We start from the raw sequence: 7,892 nt of genomic DNA, 5'->3' as shown, positions 1-7,892 counted from the left end.
CTTCATCACTGGAGGCTTTCAAGAAGAGATTGGACTGCCATTTGTCAGAAATGGTGTAGGGTCTCCTGCTTGGGCGGGGGGTTGGACTAGATGACCTACAAGGTCCCTTCCAACACTGTTAATCTCATCTAATCTCATCTAATCTCATCTAATCTCATCTAATCTAAATATCCCATAGTCATCATCTTGACTTTCCTTAACCACCTTCTCTGGATACTTGGATAACTGCTGCAAAACCTTGACATCCATCTGGGATTATCAGGATGGGGAAATCAGAGAGACTCCAAACAATATTCCTTTGATTGATTATAATCCTAATAGCCAAATGGCACAATAGCTTGCTATTTTTTCATCTCTACGGAAGACAAGAGTGCATTAATAGGAACAATCTCTTTAGCCCAGCTCAAGGCAAGCTTGTTGTGCTGACTTTTGCAGTTTTTATTTGTTCAATGACCATCCCTAGATAGTCGTCCTATAATGCAAATCAGGGGTCCTTGGTGCTCTCTGAGCTTGGTGGTTTTCTTGCAGATGTTTCATTATCAAACTACCCGTGTTTCCCCCAAAATAAGACTGGGTCTTATATTAATTTACATTTTATATTTTTATGTTTTTATTTTTGGCTGTACACTGCCCTGAGTCCTTCGGGAGAAGGGCGTATATAAATTTAAATAATAAATAAATAAATAAATAAATAAATAAATAAATAAATAAATAAATAAATTTTGCTCCAAAAGACATATTATGGCTTATTTTCCAGTTAGGTCTTATTTTGGGGGAAATACAATACTAAATGCCTCCGTCTGATGACGATCTTAACTGTGGCTTATTTTTGGGGTAGGGCTTATATTACGAGCATCCTGAAAAATCATGCTAGGGCTTATTTTCCGGTTGGGTCTTATTTTCAGGGAAACAGGGTAGGTGTACTGATGATGTTACCCAGTTTCAATTTCAACTCTGAGCTACAAATATTCTCCTTTATTGGTCTAATGCAAATTGTCTCAGTCGGGGCGCCTAGTCAACCTTGGCAAATCTCAGAAAGATTCATGTATGATTAGTACATGGATTGGAGAGTACCACAAAATTCCAGGACTACTGGCTAGACTGAGAAGTCAGAACCACATTCCAGAAGGGATCAGTGGTGAGCCACGTCCACATTGTTGGCACGATCACTAAGAAAGCATTTCTATGACCTCATCAAAAGGGAACCCAGTTCTAGAGAAGGTTACGCTATGCACAGGTTGTCTGGATGACAGGCAAGAGAAATGCAGTCCTTAAAAACTGCAAAACAACGACAACAACACACTCCTCCATGAAATCATGGAAGCCACATTAGTGTAACAGCAGGTAAATGAGAAGATGATGACAATATACTTAAAAGAGAAAGAAGAAGGGGGGGGGGAAATGCCACTGGAAGTCAAATCTTTCTTGTCTCACTTCCATTGTAAACTGCTCAGAGCAGGGGTGAAATCTCCCTACCAGTTCGGAAGCGCATGTGCAGAGGTTAAAAACCAGGCAGGTGGGCGGAGCCTCATGCTGTAAAAAAACATATCCAGGTGGGTGGGCGGAGCCTCGCGCTGTCGTCGCTACCGGTTCGGTCAAACCGGTCCAAACCGGTAGCATTTCACCCCTGGCTCAGAGTTTCTGGAAGTCAGGTAGGGTATTTATTTAATAAATTTTTATTATGGTTGGTCTTGCAGTCAGCCATATGTTCAGACTGGATTTGGCATTTTTATCCACCTATCGAGTACTACCCAAGGACCTTGGATAGGAAGATGGGAAGGTTTGACGGTGTTGAAATGTTCATACCGAAATGTAAGCTGTTCCCAGCAAAACTGCCTTTTGCAATTGGCTGATGGGGATTTAGAATAGAATAGAATAAGAGTTGGAAGGAACCTTGGAGGTCTTCTAATGCAACCCCCTGTACCATTTCAGACAAATGGTTGTCCAGTCTCTTCTTAAAAACTTCTAGTGTTGGAGCATTCACAACTTCTGGAAGCAAGTTGTTCCACTGATTAATTGTTCTAACTGTGAGGAAATTTCTCCTTAGTTCTAGGTTGCTTCTCTCCTTGATTAGTTTCCATCTGTTGCTTCTTGTCCTGCCCTCAGATGCTTTGGAGAATAGCTTGACTCCCCTTTCTTTGTGGCAGCCCCTGAGATATTGGAACTGTTGTGGTCCGCCAGCAGCCTGCAGAGCTGGCAGTGAAGACAGACAGTGAGGATGCTGGGAAGGAACATGGGCCAGTCCTGGAGTCTGGGGAAGGCCCAGACAAGGGCTCTGCGTCAGAGGCAGAGATGGGGCCAGGGCCACCTGGGAATGATGCGTGGACTCCGGAGCCTCCAGAGTCGGACAGCAGAGAGGCAGAGGAACAGGAGGAGCCTGTTCCTAGTGCACGCATGCGTAGAGCTGCCAGAAGGCACAAACAGTTAAAGCAAAAAGGACGACTCGGGAGTAAGGCCTGGAGATGGTTGGCCCCTCCCATAAGGCTTAAAAGAGCAGCAAAGGCATGTGGGCACTTTGTAGGAAAGCAAATTGTTGTGACCTAGGCTTCCTGAGTCATTAAAACACACGAGTAGTCCCAAAAACCTCTTTTATTGCAACTAATTGGGACTCAGCTGTGAATGAACGTAATTCACAGCTGTTGCAATAAAAGAGGTTTTTGGGACTATTCGTGTGTTTTAACAACTCAGGAAGCCTAGGTCACAACAGGGACACTGCTATCATGTCACCCCTAGTCCTTCATTTCATTAAACTAGACATTCCCAATCCAGCAACCATTTCTTTATATGTTTTAGCCTCCAGTCCCCTAATCATCTTTGTTGCTCTTTTTTTTATCAATGCCAATGGTGTTCAAGTGGTGCTCCAATTGTTTTGGGATTGCACCCAAAGCACCTATTACTATTGTTACTATCTTTGCTTTCTTTTGCCCCTGTCTTTCTATTTCTCTCTGTATAAATATTTCTATTTCAAATGCAGGCCTTTGTATTTTGTTATCTTCTCCAGTTCTTTCCCTTCTACAGTATTCTGCTGCAGGTAATGTCACGTCCACTATTCAGATTTCATTGTCTTTCTTATCAACAGTTGTTAAATCCGGGGTGTTATGTGACAGATGACTGTCTGTTTGAATTCTAAAGTCCCAGAGCACTTTAGCTTCTTCATTGCCTATGACTTCCTCTGTTATTATGATCATCTGTTCACAATGTTAAGTCACAGCTGCCAGTCCTTTAGCTAGTGTTGGCCTTCATATGCTTCGTAGTTTTTTCCAAGAAGCTAGGCTGTTGTCATGCATTGGCATAGTATACCGTATTTTTCGGAGTAGAAGATGCACCTTGGTTTTTGGGAAGGAAAATAAGAAAAAAGCTGATTGGCAGGTGGATCGGCCTCCCGGAATACCCCCAGTCACTTGTTCCCAGAGGTGAATTTTAGCAACAGGTTCCTTGGTTATGAGCTCTGTGCCTTGCTTTTTTTTTTTTTTTTTGCTTTTTTTCCTGACTCTGAAAGCCTCCGAAACAGAGCTTCAGAAAAAAAGCCTCTGAAGCTCTGTTTGAGGGCTCCTTTTCTGCAGCTCTGTTTGAGGGCTTTTTTTCTGCAGCTCTGTTTGAGGGCTTCTTTTCTGAAGCTTCGTTTCTGATGCTTTTTTTAGCTTCTGAAACCTCCGTTTGAGAAGCTGGGCAGGGCTACATTCAGAGTATAAGAAGCACCCAGATTTTCACCCTCTTTTTTGGGGGGGAAAGGTGCGTCTTATACTCCGAAAAATACGATATGTAACAATCCAAGTAGTATTATATGGGTCATCTTTAACTTCACAGTCAAAGACTATTGAAAGTGTAATAATTCGAGTCCTAACCAAGGACCTAGGAACTATGTAAATTGCATAAGAGGATATAAGGCAATTCCAAGCAGGATTCTTTTTCCCTGTAAAATTAGGGGGTCCAGGTCTAATAAATTAAAAAAATTTGAAACTATCAAGGGATCCCAAAAGTGCTTTTTCAAAAGGCAACTGGATTTTGTTTTTCCCTGAAGACGTTTCACTTCTCATCCAAGAAGCTTCTTCACTTCTGGACTGAAGAAGCTTCTTAGATGAGAAGCGAAACATCTTCAAGGAAAAACAAAGAAAGTTCAGTTGCTTTTTGAAAAAGCACTTTTGGGACAACCATGACCTGGATGATTGAGAATCTCCATGGACAACTATCAAGGGACTTTTTTAGATATTTCTTCAAGGGCTCCAATCATGATTGGTATAACAAGTGGGTTTCTTTTTCCTAAGCATTTAACTTCAATTTGCAAGTCTAAATATTTCATACTATTTTTGGATTGCTTTGTTATTATTAACAAAGTAATAATACCACAACCGTCATAAATATGAGTCTGTTGCCAAGTGTTCAAATTTTGACCACATGACCATGGCAGGCTGGGTTAAACTTACCTTTGCTTCGTGCACGCTCGCTTCATGCATGTACACTGTCCGCACATGCGCCCAGCCTCGAAAACGTGCCTAAATAACATAACTTGGAGCCAGGGCAGGTGGACGGGCCCACCTGCAATTGCCGCTACCAGTTCGCCCGAACTGGTGCGAACCTGCTGAATCCCACCTCTGGACCACGGGGATGCTGCAACAATCGTAAGTGTGAAAAACAGTCATTCATGTTGTTTTAACTGTCACTAAATGAACTGTCCTAAGTCAAGGAATATTTATTATTTATTTATTTATTTTATTTTATTAAATTTCTATACCACCCTTCTCCCGAAGGACTCAGGGCGGTGAACAGCCACAAGATAAAACACATAAATACAAAAATGTAAAATAAATTAAAAACGAATTAAATAATTTGGCTGAATTTAAAATACCCCATAATTTAAAAACAAATTAAAATTTACATTTAAAAAGGGGAGAAGATTTAGGCCAGGCCAGCTTGATGAAATAAAAAAGTCTTAAGCGTGCGACGGAAGGTGCGCAGATCCGGGATCCTCCGTATCTCCGGGGGGAGCTCGTTCCAGATCGTAGGTGCCCCCACAGAGAAGGCTCTCCCCTTAGGGGCTGCCAGTCAATATTGTTTGGCCGACGGCACCCGGAGGAGCCCCTCTCTATGGGAGCGTACTGGCCGGTGGGAGGCTATTGGTGGTAGCAGGCGGTCCCGTAGATAACCAGATCCTAAGCCATGGAGCACTTTAAAGGTGATAACCAGAACCTTGAAGCACACTCGGAAGACCACCGGGAGCCAGTGCAGCTCACGCAGGAGAGGTGTTACATGGGAACTCCACGTCGCTCCCATAACCACCCGCACAACCGCACTCTGAATACCTGTAATTCTAATGCAACCTCTCTCATGCCAACCTCTCGGTGTTTATTGGACCTTAATTTCAGATTCAGACGCAACCGGTTATTCCACCGGCTCTGTGTTAACACAGGATAAATGCTTGAGAGAGGGAGAGGTATTGGGTTTTGTTGAAATGTGTTTACTTTGAATTTAAGACCGGCCACGCAACTTTGCTCCAGCATGTGTTCTCAGATATCGCCAAGTCCAACATCATTCTAGTGCTAGAGGCAGTGCAGAGCAATAGCAATGGAGGGGTGGGGACCCAGAATCAGTTAGTCTCTGTTTTACTTGCTTGGTGAGTTGATGCTAAAAGATGCCTTTAGCAATAGCAATCACGCTTAGACTTATATGCCGCTTCACAGTGCTTTTATACCCCTCTCTAAGTGGTTTACAGAGTCAGAGTCAATTTGACCTCAGAAGGATGGAAGGATGGGTGAACCTTGAGCCAGTCAGAATCAAACTCCTGGCAGTGGGCAGAGTTAGCCTGCAATACTACATTCTAACCACTGTGCCACCATGGAATGGGATGGGAAGGGATTGGTTGGGATGGGATGGATGGGTGGGATGGGATGGGATGGGATGGGATGGGATGGGATGGGATGGGATGGGATGGGATGGGATAGCATAGAATAGAATAGAATAGAATAGAATAGAATAGAATAGAGTAGAGTAGAGTAGAGTAGAGTAGAGTAGAGTAGAGTAGAATAGAATAGAATAGAATAGAATAGAATAGAATAGAATAGAATAGAATAGAATAGAATAGAATAGAATAGAATAGAATAGAATAGAATACGTTTTTGTTTCATCAAGCCGGGCTGGTCTGACCTACTCTTTTTAAAAAGAATTGTTTTAAAAAATTAGGGGTTTTAATATAGGGTTTTTAACTATGGGCCAAATTGATTTAATTGGATTTTAATATTGTTTTAAATTTTGTATCTGTGTATTTTATTTGCTGGCTGTTCACCGCCCCAAGTCCCTCGGGAGAGGGGCAGGTATATAAATATAATAAAGTAACTAAACTAACGAATAGAATAGAATAGAATAGAATAGAATAGAATAGAATAGAATAGAATAGAATAGAATAGAATAGAATAGAATAGATCATTTAGACTTATATATCACTTCATAGTGCTTTTACAGCCCTCTTTAAGCAGTTTACAGAGTCAGCATTTTGCTTCCAACAATCTGGGTGCTTATTTTACTGACCTTGGAAGGATGGAAGGCTGAGTCAACCTTGAGCCACTCAAGAACTCCTGGAAGTTGGCAGAGTTAGCCTGTAATACTGCATTCTAACCATTGAGGCACCATGGAATGGAATGGGATGGAAATTAGAATAGAGTCGAGTCGAGTAGGCAATGGGCAGAGTTAGCCTGCGATTCTGCAATCTAGCCAATGTGCCACCATGGCTCATGCATCATTTTCTTTCCTATCGTCCATCATTTTCCCTTCCTTTCTGAAATTTATAAATATGAGTGCAACAAGGGTATAGCTTCCACTATTCCTTTGGAGGAAAGGACCCCTTCCACTAGGTAACGTCTAATAAACACTCTGTAGCCTTCACTACAGCTCATCTTGCCGACCTCGGAAGAATGGAAGGCTGAGTCAACCTTGAGCCGATCAGGATCGAACCACTGGCAGTCGGCAGAGTTGGCCTGCAATACTGCATTCTAACCACTGCGCCGTCAGGGCTCTTATATCCTGCCTTGGTGAAATATGTATCTGCTTGAGCTGACCAGAGATGGGCGAGCGGCAGACCGCATTCAGCATGCAGATAGTCCTTGACTTACAACCATTTGTTTAGTGACCGTTCGAAGTTACAACGGCACTGAAAAAAGCGACCGATGACCGTTTTTCACATGACTCTTGCAGCATCCCCATGGTCACGTGATCAAAATGTGGATCATAAATATCAACTGGTCAGTGGTGAAATGTAAAATTTGTTACTACCGGTTCTGTGGGCGTGGCTTGGGGGGGGGGGGTATTATGACTGAGTGGGCGTGGCCAACTTTTTATTTTTACTTTTAAAACCATTTGGCTTTGGCCAAAGAGGTTGTAAAAAAAATGCTTTTAAAAGCCTCTGACGATCCCAGATGAGCTGCCTAAATGGCAGAAGCTTTCTTTTTTTTAAAGCCTCTGATGATCCCAGCTGAGCCGCGCGATCATCAGAGGCTTTTTTTTTAACTTTTAAAAACATTTTTTCGGCCAAAGAGGTTGTATAAAAAATGCTTTTAAAAATTAAAAAACAAGCCTCTGATGATTGCGTGGCTCAGCTGGGCAATTGGGGGGCGGGCAGGGATTTTTGCTATCAGTTCTCCGAACCACCCGCCTCCATCGCTACGGGATCGGGCGATCCTGTCCGAACTGGGAGCATTTCACCCCTGCAACTGGTTCGTATTTATGACGGTTGCAGTGCCCCAGGGCCATGAGATCCCCTTTTGCGACCTTCTGAGAAGCAAAGTCAATGGGGAGGCCAGATTCACTCAACCACTGTGCTATTATCTTATTGTGAGTTGGGATTCACCATCCCAGGACTGCATGTAGCAGAACCAGAAACACCGGAGTTTTGGAGAATCTCT

This window comes from Pituophis catenifer, unplaced genomic scaffold (assembly GCF_029215685.1).
Source record: "Pituophis catenifer annectens isolate HBS135680 unplaced genomic scaffold, rPitCat1.0.hap2 SCAF_3, whole genome shotgun sequence".
Taxonomy (NCBI): Eukaryota; Metazoa; Chordata; class Lepidosauria; order Squamata; family Colubridae; genus Pituophis; species Pituophis catenifer.
The sequence above is the reverse complement of the archived record's forward strand: the minus strand, read 5'-3'. Positions refer to the sequence as shown.